We start from the raw sequence: 19,348 nt of genomic DNA, 5'->3' as shown, positions 1-19,348 counted from the left end.
AGTGTGTGTGTGTCACGTGCATAGTGGGGGTGACAATGTGTGTGTGTGTGTGCTTAGTGGGGGTGACATGACGTGTCGCCTGGGCAGTGGTATCACTCAGGGAAGCATCCTCACTCACCCCTGGGCAGGGGGGGGGGGTGTATCGGTGTGGGTGGCGGGCCAGCGGGGTGCCCTGTGCCATGGGCCCAGGTGGAGGGGAGAGAGAGACACGTGGTCCTCAATCACTCAGAGAGGGGCAGTGATTGAGCCCCACGTGCCTCCACGCGTGGCCCTCTAAGACCGGAAGTTCCGCTTGCCCTTATAAGGCCCGCTTGCCCTTATAAGGCTTTTGATGGGGGGGGGGGGGGTCACCTGACGAGGTGCCAAGCCAATTCGGCGTGGCACGCGTGCGACCGTTATCCCGACGAAATTCGGTTAACTCGCAAACATCGGCCAAGCTCCGGTGTTGTAGCAAACACTGCGAGCGCAATTAACCAGCGACTTGAGATCTACAGGTAAACAATGTTTCGATGTTAACGCTGTTATTGTAGGTAACCGGGTCTCGGAAGCGAAGCGGGATGGAATTTGATTTGGGTCCGTTTAGGGAAAGTTAATCGATGTCCATCGTTGTACCGTACTTCTGTGCTTCCCGCCTTAAGCAACCAGCAGCACTGGCCGTCGTGGTGAAGTGTGGTCGAATGGAACCCTACGACCCGCATGGCGTGATAAGAAGGGCCTCTCATTCACAAGTGGATTTGCAACGGGTGGCTATAAATATGCGTTAACATTGTGGTCACCAGGACCAACTCATAAGCGTGAACTACAACGATTTAGCTCATTACGGTCAGTAACTTGGCTTAGATCCAAGTCACCGGGTTTAACTACCGGCAATGTGAATTTGTTCTCGAGTGTCAGACTGATCATTACTGCTGGGACGAGCTCGTATCGAGGCCGGCAGGACCGCGTCCTCCTGTAGGCCGCGTGGACGCTGCGCCTAAGGGCCTAGGGCCTGCAAAAAAAATGTGACCGTGTTTTTTTGTTGCATTACACTGGTCAACAACACACTTTTTCTGGCATAAGGTATTCCAACGGTTAGAAGGTAATTTTGGGGTGCTGATTCCAAATCTGGCATCAGTTTTTGTCTATCACATCAGGTTTTTGAGATATCAAATAATGCATTTTCAATAAACACTGCAGAAGAAAAGTATTAAATAAATGTGGATATCTACATAAAATGATATTATAAACACTATCTTAAAAATACAGCACCATATTTTAACACTAAAGCAGTCACTGACTCGCAACAACTTGCAATCATAAGTGACAGAGTTAATTTCGGGTAAAATCAATGAAAATGGGGTATGCCGATAGCATAAAAATGAGATGTGATAGAGCAAATCTGAGATCAGATTTGGAATCAGCACCCTGAAATTAGTCTAAAACAGCTGCAAAAGTCCAGGCCAGAAAAAAATGTTTTTTTTTGTTGACCAGTTATTGGATAAATGTATGTATGTAGCAAGGATAGGCACAGTGTATATATAATTACTGCTGGGGTGAGCTCAAAGCGAGGCAGGCACGGGTCGTATCATCCAAGTTCATTCACACCTGAGATGAACTTTTCGAGATTGTTTTCATTGAAAAAAAAAATGTGCAAAGAACATCTTCAAATGGTATTTTTCTCACAATCTCGTGCTCAATAGAGATCAGTGACAGACAAGGCGGTGTTATTGTCCTACGGTCGATCGTAGACAGTTGTTTCTTCATCAGCTTTCGCGAGTGACATCTGCAGCAGGATAGTTACATGGGAAGCAGCAGCATCAGCAGCAGTACGAGCTGTATAAAGTTATCACCTAAGTCCGACAAGCACCAGATGTGCCTAGGTCCTACAATAACCTTAATCCTGCCCTGGAGACCGGCAAAGTTCAGGGTGAGTTCAGAGTGGGACGGAGATGTCAGAGTTAGGACAGGGTGGGGTCGGTGTGATGTTATAGGGCACGTTGGGGGTGAGTTACAAGGCCATGCTGTAGGCATCTTAGGCCCGCACTGGCAGTTCGAGTCATGATGGCAGTCATTCTAGATTTGAAGCTTTCGTGACTGCAAGGATTCATACTCTTAGGTTTTTTCGGTAAAGTCACGTAGGTAAAAAAGAATAATTTTATTATTTACTTAGGTAAAAACAAATAATATTTTTTTTATTTTCCATTTATTTTTACCTACGTGACTTTACCGAAAAAACATAAGAGTATGATGGCAGTACTCATCACCCAATGTTACTGCTTGGCGAGGCTAACGCTGCCCTTTTGGTTGGTTGCCACCCCCATGGGGCGGCAGCCGGGGACGAGAGCAGCCACCCCCCTCGCCGCAATGTCCCTGGAGAGGTGCCCGAGTTCCCTTCCCGTGCCCGGTGGAGCTGGGCCGCGTGGGGCCGCGCGGGGAGGAGGAGGCCCGGGCACTGCACGACGCCGTGGGGGGCGTCCGCCTCGCCAACCTGCGCAAGCTGCTCAAGACAGGTGATGGGGGTTGATGTTGATGGTGATGATGGTGATGATGATGGGGAGGCCTGGCCAGAGCCCCCCCAAGTGGCGCAGTCAACCGGGGAGCACAAGGGGTCAAGTTGTCCCAGCTTTGGCACAACGCGCCTCGACATTTGCCCCCCACGCCCTGTTCGAGTGCTCAGACTGATTCTATAATGGGCTGAACCTCGCACTATACAACTGCCAGACAAATGCAGTCGTCGCATGGCCTGGATTCGGTACCATTGCCTGGGAACGCTAGCATGGCCTCCACACAATACCGTGCTGTTACGATAGCATGAACCCATGCAGTGCCATGGCATGGACAGCGCACCATCCATGGCTTGATATCACCCTGCAGTATGGTCAAGAGTCCTCCTCCTGTACAACGGTCTGGATAATACACCACGGCCTGAGCCCAGTCAACGTTGAGCCAGTTGCACAAAAGACCTCAACTGTTCGTGCGTTGCATGCAAAACGAAGTAAAAATTGTGATTTTTTGTTTCATGTAAAGTTGTTTTGTGCGACCAGCCACTACTGGAACCTCCAAATTTTCCAGTCACTATTTGGAAAAATAACCGTGCATTACTCATACTCTTTGGTTCTTTCGGTAAAGTCACGTAGTTAGAAATGCAATAAATCACGACGTTTCGATCGCAACACAAGCGGTCGTCATCAGGCGACCGCTTGTGTTTTTTTTTGCCTGACGACGACCGCTTATGTTGCGATCAAAACGTCGTGATTTATTTCATTTCTAACTACGTGACTTTACCGAAAGAACCAAAGAGTATGGATTCCTGTCGTCACGAAAGCTTCAAATCAAGATCGTGCATCACTCATTTGGGATTTATAGAGAGCAATCGTCGATCCCCGCTGAGCAAACCTGAAAGAGAGTCACGAGGCTCAGCAGGCTTTACAGCAGGGGTGGGGAGCGTCCGGCCCGCGGGCCGTACAAGGCCCGAGAAATCATTTGGTGTGGCTCTGCCAAGGCAACCGCAGGCGGGACTCGAAATTCAATAAATCTCGGAGCAAACCTGGAAAAGCAGTTGTGAGTAGCAGCAACATCATCAATACCAGCTAACATCACACGCCTCACCAAAGAGAAGCAGTTCCAGCCATCACATTAGGGGTGAGTTAATTAAATGGTTGACCAAATATAACGGGCTAATTTTTAAGTTGATAATTTTGTATGGCCTGCGAATGATGTTATTAATATCCAAATGGCCCTTGGAGGAAAAAAGGTTCCCCATCCCTGCTTTACAGGGTAAACAAGTCGAATGTCAAGTTTGCGTGCACTGGGTTATGAGCTCGTGGAGTCTTCAATGGTGCCTGTACCCTGACCTGGAATCGAGACCGTGACCCCCACCCCCCGCTCGCCCAGGTGTTTTGTGGGCCCTGTTTTGCGCAGTTGTGGGACTCTACAACCAGTGATGGACCTGCTGCTGGTGTTAACATCGACGGCAGTGCTTTAACTCTTTGCCAACGAGGGACACTGGGTGTCCATATAACGGATAAGTTACTCAGCTTGGCATTGATGTTGAATACAAATGATTTGGTTATCTTTAAAAAATCTATAATTTTCCCAAACAAAATGGGTTTTCTGTACCAGGCCACCAGTTGTGTCTAGGTCTAGGATTGACGTTTCGTGTCAATAGCCTTTGAGAGTAGCTTACGAATTTGACTTAATCACTGGTGGCTTACTTCAAATGAAAACCCATTCAATGCGGCCTTTAAACGCATTTATTTAGTAAGTGAATCAGTCATTCCACCCACAATAGTAAATGAAGTTACTTCTCAAAGGTATTGTATACGTGCAATAAAGTATTACGTATCAATACCAACAGCAGGGGATGTTACTGCTACTCGGGAAAGGAAGATGTCGACGTTTCGGCCGCCTGCCTTTCTCTGTGTGAACACGTGAGTGATGCCCGTGCCGATCGAGCACGCCCCCGTGTGGCCATGTGCGGTCACTGCCCCCAACTCACACCCCTGGGGATCCCTCGTTACCCCACCCTGGAAGCTCGCCGTGTCTGCCTGTGCGCGTTGTGTGTGTAGCCGTGAGTGCGTGTTGGTAGCGGGGCTGTTGTGGTCGGAGGTGTTGGTGTCTCGTGTGTCGAAGTGTGAGTCTTATCGATTGGGTTGTGGGGCGGCGGTTACGGTTATAAGGGCCACTTGAACCGTGCCACGCAGCGAGCCCGCGTAGCTCGCCGTGATCGTATAGTGGTTAGTACTCTGCGTTGTGGCCGCAGCAACCTCGGTTCGAATCCGAGTCACGGCATTGTGGCGACAAAGACACGGCAGCGGGCTCCGATTTTTTTTTTGACGTTTGAACCTCGTCATTGGTCGTGGGTAACGTGCTCAATTTTTTTTTATCGTTGTCCACCAATTATTTTGCGAGTTTTGTAACGAACGCATCACCCGACCGAGCGATCCGTGCCTACGGTGGTGGGGGTGTGGGTCGCTCGCCACGTGGCGTGCAGATGCCACGTGCAGATGCCACGTGGCGTGCGTGTTGAATGGGGAGGGCTGGCGGAGTGCGGCCAGAGCTGCGTGTGTGGGTATTGAGACTGCGGTAGTCACGAAGCTGCGTGAGTATCTCTCGCGTGCCGCGAATCGTCCCCGAGGCCTCTCGGAGCAGGGAGGGAGGAGGCGGCCGCGTGGTTGAGTCGCCCTCAGTGCCTTCTCCTGGCGCTGCTCGGTACTGCGGCTATTAAAACCATGGTGCGCCCACAATGCCCTGCGCGCGATTAATTGTCAGATCTGTGGCTGCTGTATCGTTCTAAATTACAGTCCCCAGCCAATGTGTTGACCGTCATTATGATAATAAACTAACATTGTAATTGTGTGTTATATTAAATACATTTTATATGTGTATAAATTGCCCTACTTGTTCAGACCCATAGCGTAGAAATTCGACAGCCACGAGGGGCGCGTCCCACAAACTAATATTTATATTTATCTCTACAGGAGATTGATGTTAAGTTCTGAGCACTTAGTCAAACTGATTTTTTTAAAGGGTGATTTACAGGTTAAGTGGAATTAGTTGTGTACAATGTACACTGCAATGTTTAAGTTATGAGTGACTGAACAGGCCACACAGGTCCCATAGCGTAGAGCCAGTTTTCCTGGCTACATATAACGCTGCGTCGACCTGTTCTCACTAAGACTATACTTTCAGGGATCATTTCTATAGTTTCCAACTTACGAAATGGGCTCTAAAGTGTCTGGACCAACCAGCCCCGATGAGGAGTTGGAGCTGTGCCTCCTGAGCGCGAAGCCGGCTTGGAGTGCTGCTCGCGCAGCCGCTTCTCGCCATTGATGACCGTTCCTGCCGCTCGCAAGGGTGGCGGGAGGGAGGCACAGCAAGCTGAGGGGTTGGTTTCTTATCCTAAACAAAAACAGATGTTTATACCAGGCAGATCGAGCGCTAGTGGCGTACGCATTTAGAGACTTTTGTAGGTGGGTAGGTTGGTATCGTAGGCGCTATTGACGGGGACAATATCCAGTCTGTATGCCAAAAAATACTCTGCCGATTGATGCACGTGCTCAGAGTGACAACACTTTTTTGCTCCTGCGTAGAACACTGCGCCCACTAAGTGGATCGCAGAGCCACGTCAATCAAAATCAAACTCTGCCCACTATTGTGAACACATGCGACTACTGTAGAGGCGATCACGTGGATTGCGGATTAACCGGAGCACATATTTGTTCGGTTTCAGCACGTGACTTGTATTAAACGTTTATAATAATTTCAATGTTGTATAACGGTTTTTTTGATCATTCATTTGGCCTGAAGGGAAAATCCACGAGTTATTCATTTAGGGGCCGTCCATAAATGACGTCATGCACCTAGGGGGGGGGGGGGTCAGACATTAGTGACGATGTGTGACGAGGGGGGGGGTGAGAAATGTGACGTCACATCAAAATGCGCAACTTTAAATAAATATAGACAACACGTTCCACTTAATTAAATAGACTTTTTAATAAAATGTTTCTCCTACAACATCAAAGTGCAGCGCCACATTAAATACGCACTACAATGACAAAAGTTTAAAGGGATTTGAAGCATGTTTTATTTTTAAAATGGAAATATGGTTTTGGGGGGGGGGGCAGAGCTTTGTGACGTCATATTTGAGGGGGGGTCTGGCTTTTTGTGACGCCGTGTGACGAGGGGGGGGGTCAAAAATCATTCAAAATTGCGTGACGTCATAAATGGACTGCCTCTTACAGTACTTGAATCTGCAGCAGTATTCAGGTAAAACGTCAGAAGTGCCCATTGAGTGAGTGTGGCGTGGTGCTGGAGGCGATCAAGAGAGTTCTTTGCCTGCAGGTGGAGTCAGTGGGCCGCGTAGCTCGCCGTGATCGTATAGTGGTTAGTACTCTGCGTTGTGGCCGCAGCAACCTCGGTTCGAATCCGAGTCACGGCATTGTGGTGACAAAGACACGGCAGCGGCCTGCGTTGTTTTATTGCCCTTGTTCATAGTGGTTAGTTAATTTTATCGTCCTTGTTTATAGTGGTTAGTTTATTTATCCACGTCTGTTACTTTTTTAAATCCTTTATATTAAGTTCGCTTGCGTGCTTGCGTGCTTGCTTGCTTGCTTACGACCGGGCAAATATTTCGGTCGTTTTTTAACCCACTTCCCGTGATCCAATCGAGCTGACATTTTCCACACAGACTCGTTCTGCGTGACAATTAATTTTCGTGAAAATTTTTGTCCAAAAATTTACACTGTTTATGGAAAAATAAATAAATATTTAATTACCAATTGCTTAATACTGGCAGACAATCATCTGACCCATAGGTGGCAGCCATCTCAAGCCAGAGGACTAGAGGACTCTAGCCGCCACGCATATAAAGGATTTAGAGTGAAAAACTTTGTTTTTACGGGTTAATTTTTTTTAAGTCAGAAAATGTAACTGCTGTCATCCCATGACCCACGCCTCGTGGCTCAGGTCAGCAGCAGCGAAAGGCGACTCCCAACATGCAGTTCACCGTTAGCACAGTTGTAGTAAACTACTTTTATCGTTTACATTGTTTGTAATTTGTGCAAATAATTGGTAATATTGGTGATGGAAACAAGTCAAATTTAATGTTGACACACTGAACAAGTTTAATATTTGTAGGTGCTAAACCTGCCTAGCTGGGAAACCACACAGTACCCATAGCGTAGAGCAAGTTTTCCAGACTACATATACCGCTGCGTCGGCCTGTTCTCCCTAAGACTATACTTTCAGGGATCATTTCTATAGTTTCCAACTTACGAAATGGGCTCTAAAGTGTCTGGACCAACCAGCCCCGATGAGGAGTTGGAGCTGTGCCTCCTGAGCGCGAAGCCGGCTTGGAGTGCTGCTCGCGCAGCCGCTCCTCGCCATTGATGACCGTTCCTGCCGCTCGCAAGGGCGGCGGGAGGGAGGCACAGCAAGCTGAGGGGTTGGTTTCTTATCCTAAACAAAAACAGATGTTTATAGCAGGTAAATCGAGCGCTAGTGGTGTTACGCATTTATAGACTTCTTTAGTGAGTAGGTTGTTACAATAGGCGCTAATGACGGGAACAATATCCAATCTGTATGCCAAATAATACTCTGCCGATTGATGCACGTGCTCAGAGTGACAACACTTTTTTGCTCCTGCGTAGAACACTGCGCCCACTAAGTCGATCGCAGAGCCACGCCAATCAAAATCAAACTCCGCCCACTATTGTGAACACATGCGACTACTGTAGAGGCGATCACGTGGATTGCGGATTAACCGGAGCACATATTTGTTCGGTTTCAGCACGTGACTTGTATTAAACGTTTATAATAATTTCAATGTTGTATAACGGTTTTTTTGATCATTCATTTGGCCTGAAGGGAAAATCCACGAGTTATTCATTTAGGGGCCGTCTATAAATGACGTCATGCACCGAGGGGGAGGGGGTCAGACATTTGTGACGACGTGTGACGAGGGGGCTGAGAAATGTGACGTCACATCAAAATGCGCAACTTTAAATAAATATAGACAACACGTTCCACTTAATTAAATAGACTTTTTAACAAATGTTTTTAAACTACAACATCAGAGTGCAGCGCCACATTTAATACGCACTACAATGACAATAGTTTAAAGCGATTTGAAGCATGTTTTATTTTCAAAATGGAAATATGGTTTTGGGGGGGGGGCAGAGCTTTGTGACGTCATATTTGAGGGGGGGTCTGGCTTTTTGTGACGCCGTGTGACGAGGGGGGGGGGTCAAAAATCATTCAAAATTGCGTGACGTCATAAATGGACGGCCCCTTACAGTACTTGAATCTGCAGCAGTATTCAGGTAAAACGTCAGAAGTGCCCATTGAGTGAGCGTGGCGTGGTGCTGGAGGCGATCAAGAGAGTTCTTTGCCTGCAGGTGGAGTCAGTGGGCCGCGTAGCTCGCCGTGATCGTATAGTGGTTAGTACTCTGCGTTGTGGCCGCAGCAACCTCGGTTCGAATCCGAGTCACGGCATTGTGGCGACAAAGACACGGCAGCGGCCTGCGTTGTTTTATTTCCCTTGTTTATAGTGGTTAGTTTATTTTATTGTCCTTGTTTACTGTGGTTATTTAATTTATCCACGTCTTTCCAGAAAGGCGTGCGTGTTTTATCTGTACATTTTTTATCAAGTCAGAAAATGTAACTGCTGTCATCCCCTGGACCCACGCTCTGAACTCCTCGAGCAGCGCCGCCTCGTGGCCCAGGGCGGCAGCAGCGAGAGGCGACTCCCAACATGCAGTTCACCGTTAGCACAGGAATAGTAAATTACTTTTATCGTTTACACCGTTTGTTGTCTCTGCAAGTAATTGATAATTTTGGTGATGAAGCATGTTAAATTTAATGTTGACACACTGAACAAGATTAATATGTTTAGGTGATAACCCCGTATAACTGGGAAACCACACAGTACCCATAGCGTAGAGCAAGTTTTCTAGACTACATATAGCGCTGCGCCGACCTGTTCTCACTAAGACTATACTTTCAGGGATCATTTCTATAGTTTCCAACTTACGAAATGGGCTCTAAAGTGTCTGGACCAACCAGCCCCGATGAGGAGTTGGAGCTGTGCCTCCTGAGCGCGAAGCCGGCTTGGAGTGCTGCTCACGCAGCCGCTCCTCGCCATTGATGACCGTTCCTGCCGCTCGCAAGGGCGGCGGGAGGGAGGCACAGCAAGCTGAGGGGTTGGTTTCTTATCCTAAACAAAAACATGTTTATACCAGGCAGATCGAGCGCTAGTGGTGTTGCGCATTTATAGACTTCTTTAGTAAGTAGTTTGTTATAATAGGCGCTAATGATGGGAACAATATCTATCTGTATGTTAAAAAATACCCTGCCAATTGATGCACGTGCTCAGAGTCACGCCAATCAAAATCAAACTCCGTCCATTATTGTGAACACATGCGACTACTGTAGAGGCGATCACGTGGATTGCGGATTAACCGGAGCACATATTTGTTCGGTTTAAGCACGTGACTTGTATTGAACGTTTCCAAGAATTTTGCAATGTTGTATAACGGTTTTTTTAATTATTAATTTGGCTTAAAGGGAAAATCTACGAGTTATTCATTTACGTCAAAATCTCAGTTAATCCGCAAATCGGATAAACCGCACACAGATAATCTACAGTCTGACTGTAGAGTAATTGCTGCAGTCACGAAAGTTTCAAATAAAATAAACCCGTTAGATCGCGATCTAACCACAATAAAACGCTTATTATGAATAATATTGGTCGCGAAAGCCGACGTGCTTCAAATCAAGTTTAGTCTTACTGCACTTGATTCAGCAGTATTCCGATAAAACGTCGGACGAGCCCTTTGAGTGAGTCTGGCGTGGTGCTGGAGGCGATCAAGAGAGTTCTTTGAGCCAGCGGGCCGCGTAGCTCGCCGTGATCGTATAGTGGTTAGTACTCTGCGTTGTGGCCGCAGCAACCTCGGTTCGAATCCGAGTCACGGCATTGTGGCGACAAAGACACGGCAGCGGCCTGCGTTGTTTTATCACGCGTTAGCACGGCCTTGTTTTGGATTGCTAACACGGCTGCTTTTGTCACACATGGACATGCAACCACCGGCATGACTGCATCGACTTGCTCATCTCTCATTGACTTCAACATGATATTCTTATTAACTTCATTCATTTACTTTTACATGCTACTCTTTCGATTTAAAGCTTTCGTGACTGCAGTGATTCATTTTCTTGGTTCTTTCGGTAAAGTCACGTAGAAGGGAAATAATAAAAGAATAAAAATAAAACATGATAAAATTTCTCACGACGTTTCGGCCACAATACAAGCAGCCGTCCTCAGGTGAAGAACAGGTCTGTCCGAAAGACTCATTCAGACGCTGTCTTTCCGACAGACCTGTTCTTCACCTGAGGACGGCTGCTTGCGTTGTGGCCGAAACGTCGTGAGAATTATTTTATTATGTTTTATTATTATTTTATTATTACTGTATTTTCCTTCTACGTGACTTTACCGAAAGAACCAAGAAAATGCTACTCTTTGTTACACATACACTGACATTAACGTGCTAATTTTTTCATTAACTTTTATATGCTTCTCATCAAAATACATATGCTAATCCTACACGCTAATCTGAGCTCTTATGCGGTACGGAAGCTCATTAACTTTGCGCTATAATCCAACATGCCACGCTATTTATTACCTTGACACTATAATACCCCATTAACACTGCTTCGGCTACGTTTGTTCTCAAAAACTTATATAAACTCTTGCTGGTAACAGCTTCTCTTCACAAGGCAGCAGACATCGTGCTGCTCGCAGCAGACATCGCGATTTTCACCTGAAGACGGGTGCTTGTGTTGCGTCCGGAACGTCGTGATTTATTTTGTTTTATTTCTACCTACGTGACTTTAGCGAAAGAACCAACGATTATTTATCGTACTTGTTTATAGTGGTTAGTTAATTTAGGCACGTCTTTCCAGAAAGGCGTGCGTGTTTTATCTGTAATTTTTAAAGTCAGAAAACTGCTGACGTCACCTGACCCACGCTCTGAACGCCTCGAGCAGCGCTGCCTCGTGGTCCAGGTCGAGAGGCGACTCCCACCATGCATTTCACCCTTAGCACAGTTGTAGTAAACTGCTTTTATCCTTTACATCGTCGACTTTGCAGGTGACATAAACATTTTAAATTACAGTTAATGTTGATGTTTACACTGAAGAAGTTTAATATTTGTGGGTACTAAACCTGCTTAGCTGGGAAACTACGCAGTACCCATAGCGTAGAGCCACTGTACTAGACTACATATAGCGCTGCGTCGACCTGTTCTCACTAAGACTATACTTTCAGGGATCATTTCTATAGTTTCCAACTTACGAAATGGGCTCTAAAGTGTCTGGACCAACCAGCCCCGATGAGGAGTTGGAGCTGTGCCTCCTGAGCGCGAAGCCGGCTTGGAGTGCTGCTCACGCAGCCGCTCCTCGCCATTGATGACCGTTCCTGCCGCTCGCAAGGGCGGCGGGAGGGAGGCACAGCAAGCTGAGGGGTTGCTTTCTTTGCCAAATAAAAATAGGTTATTTAATTCAGTGTGTCTCTCTCCCTGTCTCCTAAATTTTTCAAGCTTTTGCACCGTGCCTCTCATTGATATGTTCATTTCTCTAACCCCTCTCCGCCCCCTCTCTCTATTTAAGGGCTCGACACAGGCGTGGTTTCTCTGTGTGACTATGTCCGTGTCTCGCTATGTATCTCTGTGAATGTCTGCTTATATGTCTGTCTATATGTCTCTGGTTCTGTGTTTTATCTCTCAAATTTAGCATTCTGAGGAAGAACGTAATCAACCAGGTACGGTGTTGACTGTTATGTTATCCGACTCTCTGTTGTATTACATTTCTAAGTATACTAGATTTGTGTTTCTATTTCATTTATACCTGATGATGATTGCTTGTGTTGCAATCGAAACGTCGTATGCTAGTATTTAATTTATTATTTTTTCTTTATACGTGACTTTACCGAAAGAACCAAATAGTAGTTCCTGCAGTCACGAAAGCTCCAAAATAAAAATATGTTTATACCAGGCAGATCGAGCGTAAGTGTACGCATTTAGAGACTTATTTGGGTGAGTGGTAGGTTGTTACTAAGAGGCACTAATGACGGGAACAATATCCAATTTCGGCGAATCTGCCAAAAAAATGTCATTGCCGATTGATGCACGTGCTCAGAGTGAACAACACTTAGTTTGCTCCTGCGTAGAACACTGCGCCCACTAAGTGGATCGCAGAGCCACGTCAATCAAAATCAAACTCTGCCCACTATTGTGAACACATGCGACTACTGTAGAGGCGATCACATGGATTGCGGATTAACCGGGGCACATATTTGTTCGGTTTCAGCACGTGACTTGTATTAAACGTTTCCAAGAATTGCAACGTTGTCAGTATAACTGTGTTTTAATTATTATTGGTTCTTTCGGTAAAGTTACGGAGAAGGGAAATAATAAAATAGTAAAAATATAACAAAATTCTCACGACGTTTCGATTGCAACACAAGATGATGATAGCTTGTGTTGCAATCGAAACGTTGTAAGAATTTAATTGTTTTATTTTTATTATTTTATTATTTCCCTTCTACGTGACTTTACCGAAAGAACCAATAATATGAATACCTGCAGTCACGAAAGCTTTAAATCGAAATTTGTTTTTTATTATTAATTTGGCCTGAAGCGAAAATCCACGAGTTATTCATTCATGTCAAAATCTCAGTTAATCCGCAAATCGGATAAACCGCACACAGATAATCTACAGTCTGACTGTAGAGTAATTCCTGCAGTCACGAAAGCTTCAAATCAATTAAAGGTAAATTCTAACTCCAAAAAAACGTTCTTATTAATAATATTGGTCGCGAAAGCCTATGTGCTTCAAATCAAGTTTAGTCTTACTGCGCTTGAATCAGCAGTATTCCGATAAAACGTCGGACAAGCCCATTGAGTGAGTGTGGCGTGGTGCTGGAGGCGATCAAGAGAGTTCTTTGGCGGGGGTGGAGCCAGCGGGCCGCGTAGCTCGCCGTGATCGTATAGTGGTTAGTACTCTGCGTTGTGGCCGCAGCAACCTCGGTTCGAATCCGAGTCACGGCATTGTGGCGACAAAGACACGGCAGCGGCCTGCGTTGTTTTATTTCCCTTGTTTATAGTGGTTAGTTTATTTTATTGTCCTTGTTTACTGTGGTTAGTTAATTTATCCACGTCTTTCCAGAAAGGCGTGCGTGTTTTATCTGTACAGTTTTTTATCAAGTCAGAAAATGTAACTGCTGTCATCCCCTGGACCCACGCTCTGAACTCCTCGAGCAGCGCCGCCTCGTGGCCCAGGGCGGCAGCAGCGAGAGGCGACTCCCAACATGCAGTTCACCGTTAGCACAGGAATAGTAAATTACTTTTATCGTTTACACCGTTTGTTGTCTCTGCAAGTAATTGATAATTTTGGTGATGAAGCATGTTAAATTTAATGTTGACACACTGAACAAGATTAATATGTTTAGGTGATAACCCCGTATAACTGAGAAACCACACAGTACCCATAGCGTAGAGCAAGTGTTCCAGACTACATATACCGCTGCGTCGACCTGTTCTCACCAAGACTATACTTTCAGGGATCATTTCTATAGTTTCCAACTTACGAAATGGGCTCTAAAGTGTCTGGACCAACCAGCCCCGATGAGGAGTTGGAGCTGTGCCTCCTGAGCGCGAAGCCGGCTTGGAGTGCTGCTCGCGCAGCCGCTCCTCGCCATTGATGACCGTTCCTGCCGCTCGCAAGGGCGGCGGGAGGGAGGCACAGCAAGCTGAGGGGTTGGTTACTTTGCCAAATGAAAATAGATTTTTACCTTTACAGACTTCTTTATGTGGATGAAAGCAATGGCTTACTGTTCCGCGTTTCTTTCAAATACATTGTTCATAGATACATTTTTTTTAGCCAGAGCAATACAGAGATTACCACGTCATGTGAGAAAGTGGAGGCCAACATGCTTCTCTCACCGCGACTGAATCAAACAAGTTGGATTGCCGACGTGATCACGTTTCATCCCAAGCGGATGACATGCCCAGTGGATAGAGCGAGGTGATAGAAACTGGGCCGTTTAACAGCATTGCTATTTTTCCAGCGTTAAGAAAATTGAGTGATGGCACATGTACACCCATGGAGAGGCCACTGCCGTATCTTTGTCACCACAATGCCATAATTCGGATTTGAACCGAGGTTGCTGCAGCCACAACGCAGAGTTCTAACCACTATACAATCACAGCAAGCTACACAGGCTTGCTGCTTTCAGTCCATACAAAGAGCTCTCATAATCGCCTCTTCTTCAACGTACTCGTGTGGGATCTTATCTACCTTTTCAGAAAAGGGTTGTAAAGTTGATCAAGGGGACAGACAAAACGTTGTTTTGTAAAAAAAGATAGCTCAAGACCAGGACATATTTACACGTGCAGTAAACTCTCGATTATCCACGCTAATGACGGGGAGGACAGCCGTGGATAATTATAAATCACGGTTAATCCAGAAATAGACATTTTACGCGTATCTTAATGCCAAAAACCACGAATATAGGTGTACATTACCTATCGGTGTGCATGCTCACTGACAACATTTTCATGCTCCCGCGCAGAAGACTCTGCCCACTAAATGGATAGCAGTGCCACGCCAATCAACATCAGACTCCACCCACTGTTGTAAAGATATGCAACTACTGCACTATAGAGGCGATCACGTGGCTTTCGAACTAACCGGAGCACATATTTGTTCGGTTTAAGCACGTGACTTGTCATGAACATTTCCAAGAAAAGCAATGTTTAACTGTTGTTAGATTATTAATTTGGCCTTAACGGGAAATCGGATGAACTGCACGTGGATAATCGATAGTCTGCCGTACTAAGGGGCCGTCCATAAATGACGTCACGCACCTAGGGGGGGGGGGGGTCAGACATTTGTGACGATGTGTGACGAGGTGAGGGGGGTTTGAGAAATGTGGCGACACATAAAAATGCGCAACTTTAAATAAATGCTAGCTGTACTACCCGGCTTCGCCCGCCACACCAGTTACTCGTTTTGCGGCTGAGTCCCTCCCTCACCACTGTCCCTCCCTCACCACTCTCCCTCCCTCACCACTCTCCCTCCCTCACCACTCTCCCTCCCTCACCACTCACGCACGGCCGCCTTTGTCTCCCCAGTGGCGATGTTAATACGCCACACCAGTTACTCGTTTGAGGCTGAGTCGACCTAGGGAGGTTCAAATAATCGTCACCGGTGGTGGCCGTGAGCGGGAATGGAACTCGGTTCGCCGGGTTTGTAGCGCAGCGTAGCGTTAAGCACTACACCCACCGCTCCTCACACACCACACACGCATAGACACACACACAGACACACACACAGACACACGCAGACACACACAGACAGACACACACACACAGACACACAGACAGCACGCTAACCACTACACTACCGCTCCCCACACACCACACACGCACACACACAGACACACACACAGACACACACACACAGACACACACACACAGACACACACACACAGACACAGACAGCACGCTAAGCACTACACTACCGTTCCCCCTACACAACACACGCGCGCACGTCCATAGGTACACATACACGCGCTTGCTGCAGACACACACGACTGTCAGGGTGCCTACGGCAGTAAACGACTGAAAAAAGAAAGCGGCAATGCTGCGCGAGGAACGCCTTAGACCTGCAACACATTTGTGTAATGCGAGCGTAAACACACAAACACATACAAACACATACACACACATACATACACACACATACACACAAACACATACACACACATACACACACATACATACACACAGACATACACATACACACAAACACACACATACATACACACAAAAACATAGACAATACACACATACATGCAGACACACAGACAAACACATAACACACATACATACACACACATACATACACATAAACACATCCACAGACGTACATACACACATACATACAGACACGCAGACATACACATAAACACATACAAAAAAACCTACATACATACACACACACATACACACAAACACATACACACACATACATACACACATGCATACAGACACACAGACATACACAAACATATACACACATATACATGACCCGGCTTCGCCCGGGACTTGGATCCACCACGCCCGGCCGCCTTTGTCTCCCCAGTGCCGATGTTAATACGCCACACCAGTTACTCGTTTGAGGCTGAGTCGACCTAGGGGAGGTTCAAATAATCGTCACCGGTGGTGGCCGTGAGCGGGAATCGAACTCGGTTCGCGGGGTTGGTAGCGCAGCGTAGCGTTAAGCACTACACCCACCGCTCCTCACACACCACACACGCACAGACACACACACAGACACACACACAGACACACGCAGACACACACAGACAGACACAGACAGACACACACACACACAGACACACAGACAGCACGCTAAGCACTACACTACCGCTCCCCACACACCACACACAGACACACACATAGACACACACAGACACACACACACAGACACAGGCAGCACGCTAAGCACTACACTACCGTTCCCCCTACACAACACACGCGCGCGCGTCCATAGGTACACATACACGCGCTTGCTGCAGACACACACGACTTTCAGGGTGCGTACGGCAGTAAACGACTGCAATAATAAAGCGGCAATGCTGCGCGAGGAACGCCTTAGACCTGCAAGACATTTGTGTAATGCGAGCGTAAACACACAAACACATACAAACACATACACACACATACATACACACACATACACACAAACACATACACACACATACACACACATACATACACACAGACATACACATACACACAAACACACACATACATACACACTAACACATACACAATACACACAGACATACATGCAGACACACAGAGACACACATAACACACATACATACACACACATACATACACAGAAACACATACACACATACATACACACACATACATACACACAAACACATACACACACGTACATACACACATACATACAGACACACAGACATAGACATAAACACATAAAAAAACCCACATACATACACACACAGACATACACACAAACACATACACACACATACATACACACATACATACACAGAGACAAACACATACACACAAACACACACATACATACACACAAACACATACACAATACACACACACATACATGCAGACACACAGACACACACATAACACACATACGTACACACGCATACATACACAGAAACACATACACACACATACATACACACACATACATGCACACAAACACATGCACACACGTACATACACACATACATACAGACACGCAGACATACACATAAAGACATACAAAAAAACCGACATACATACACACACACATACACACAAACACATACACACACATACATACACACATACATAGAGACACACAGACATACACATAAACACATACACACATACACATGACCCGGCTTCGCCCGGGACTTGGATCCACGATGGCCGGCCGCCTTTGTCTCCCCAGTGACGATGTTCACACACGACAGCAGTTACGCGTTTGAGGCTGAGTCGACCTAGGGGAGGCCCAGGTCCGTTTCAAATAATCGTCAGCGGTGGTGGGCGTGAGTTGGAATGGAACTGGGGTCGCTCAACCAGCTTAATGACTATTTGTACAAAGAACATATAAAGAATCGATTATAATAACCAGGCTACAGTCCACATTATAGACTGGCAGTACACGCACTCAGCTTCATAAGCAGGCTAGAGTGTACATGATAGAGTGGCAGTACGCTCACCGAGTTTAATAAGCAGGCTACAGTCTACATGATAGACTGGCAGTATGCTGACCCAGCTTAATGACTTTGTACAGTGAACATTTAAGTAATCGATTGTTGGCGCGTTGGGTTTAAAAGTAATATAAATTGCACACATTGTGGTGGGGGTGGAGTGAATAGTAGGAAAAACTTTGATGAATTTACCTCAGAGTGGCGTGGTGGGTGTCGAGGCCTAGTAGCGTGCAGAGCCTGCGGCCTCGCCAAAATTGTCCAGCCGGCAAAGGCAGGGTACGGGTGGCGTTCCTTCCCCCCCCCCCCCTCAGCGCTCCAACAATACTGTGTAATGGCTATTATTTAATTATTTACGGAGCCTATGAAAGTGGCGAAGGCGTGGCTAGCCGTTGGCAGGGGCAACCGCCGTCCAATGAAACTGCAGCCCTTGGCGAAGGCGTCGCTAGCCGTTGCCAGGTCCAATGAAAGCGGCGAAGGCGTCGCTAGCCGTTGCCAGGGGCAACCGCCGTCCAATGAAAGTGCGTATGGTCCGAAATACACACACACACACAGACATGCACGATTTTATAAATAAATATAGACGACACGTTCTACTTAATTACATAGGCTTTTTAATAATAGTTTTCTCCTACAACATCAGAGTGCAGCGGCACTCTGATTACGCACTACAATGACAATAGTTTAAAGCGATTTGAAGCATGTTTTTTTGGGGGGGGGGCAGAGCTTTGTGACGTCATATTTGAGGGGGGGGTCTGACTTTATGTGACGCCGTGTGACGAGGGGGGGGGTCAACAATCGTCCAAAATCGTGTGACGTCATTTATGGACGGCCCCTAAGATCAGCAGCCGTATTCCGATAAAACGTGGGACGAGCCCATTGAGTGAGCCTGGCGAGGTGCTGGAGGCGATCAAGAGGGCTCTTTGCCTGGGGGTGGAGCCAGTGGGCCGCGTAGCTCGCCGTGATCGTATAGTGGTTAGTACTCTGCGTTGTGGCCGCAGCAACCTCGGTTCGAATCCGAGTCACGGCATTGTGGTGACAAAGACACGGCAGCGG

General features: G+C 46.7%; 11 non-coding genes across 11 annotated transcripts; all 11 read left to right on the top strand.

Moving 5' to 3' along the window:
* The first annotated feature begins 4,698 nt into the window (after window positions 1-4,698).
* On the top strand, window positions 4,699-4,770 carry TRNAH-GUG (transfer RNA histidin (anticodon GUG)). The gene has a single exon. It is a non-coding gene; the product is annotated as a tRNA-His (tRNA).
* Window positions 4,771-5,654: 884 nt separating this feature from the next.
* LOC133349015 (small nucleolar RNA U3) lies at window positions 5,655-5,868 on the top strand. The gene has a single exon (XR_009755879.1). It is a non-coding gene; the product is annotated as a small nucleolar RNA U3 (small nucleolar RNA).
* A 979-nt stretch (window positions 5,869-6,847) lies between these two features.
* TRNAH-GUG (transfer RNA histidin (anticodon GUG)) lies at window positions 6,848-6,919 on the top strand. The gene has a single exon. It is a non-coding gene; the product is annotated as a tRNA-His (tRNA).
* Window positions 6,920-7,712: 793 nt separating this feature from the next.
* On the top strand, window positions 7,713-7,926 carry LOC133349003 (small nucleolar RNA U3). The gene has a single exon (XR_009755868.1). It is a non-coding gene; the product is annotated as a small nucleolar RNA U3 (small nucleolar RNA).
* Window positions 7,927-8,901: 975 nt separating this feature from the next.
* TRNAH-GUG (transfer RNA histidin (anticodon GUG)) lies at window positions 8,902-8,973 on the top strand. Its single transcript has one exon. It is a non-coding gene; the product is annotated as a tRNA-His (tRNA).
* A 495-nt stretch (window positions 8,974-9,468) lies between these two features.
* Window positions 9,469-9,682, top strand: LOC133349000 (small nucleolar RNA U3). Its single transcript, XR_009755865.1, has one exon. It is a non-coding gene; the product is annotated as a small nucleolar RNA U3 (small nucleolar RNA).
* Window positions 9,683-10,381: 699 nt separating this feature from the next.
* Window positions 10,382-10,453, top strand: TRNAH-GUG (transfer RNA histidin (anticodon GUG)). The gene has a single exon. It is a non-coding gene; the product is annotated as a tRNA-His (tRNA).
* Window positions 10,454-11,787: 1,334 nt separating this feature from the next.
* LOC133348999 (small nucleolar RNA U3) lies at window positions 11,788-12,001 on the top strand. Its single transcript, XR_009755864.1, has one exon. It is a non-coding gene; the product is annotated as a small nucleolar RNA U3 (small nucleolar RNA).
* A 1,510-nt stretch (window positions 12,002-13,511) lies between these two features.
* Window positions 13,512-13,583, top strand: TRNAH-GUG (transfer RNA histidin (anticodon GUG)). Its single transcript has one exon. It is a non-coding gene; the product is annotated as a tRNA-His (tRNA).
* Window positions 13,584-14,079: 496 nt separating this feature from the next.
* On the top strand, window positions 14,080-14,293 carry LOC133349002 (small nucleolar RNA U3). Its single transcript, XR_009755867.1, has one exon. It is a non-coding gene; the product is annotated as a small nucleolar RNA U3 (small nucleolar RNA).
* Window positions 14,294-19,250: 4,957 nt separating this feature from the next.
* On the top strand, window positions 19,251-19,322 carry TRNAH-GUG (transfer RNA histidin (anticodon GUG)). Its single transcript has one exon. It is a non-coding gene; the product is annotated as a tRNA-His (tRNA).
* Window positions 19,323-19,348: the final 26 nt, after the last annotated feature.

Source organism: Lethenteron reissneri, chromosome 28, assembly GCF_015708825.2.
Source record: "Lethenteron reissneri isolate LAM-NWPU_2019-01 chromosome 28, ASM1570882v1, whole genome shotgun sequence".
Classification (NCBI taxonomy): Eukaryota; Metazoa; Chordata; class Hyperoartia; order Petromyzontiformes; family Petromyzontidae; genus Lethenteron; species Lethenteron reissneri.
Note: the sequence above shows the minus strand (reverse complement) of the source record. Positions and strands in the feature narration are given on the sequence as shown.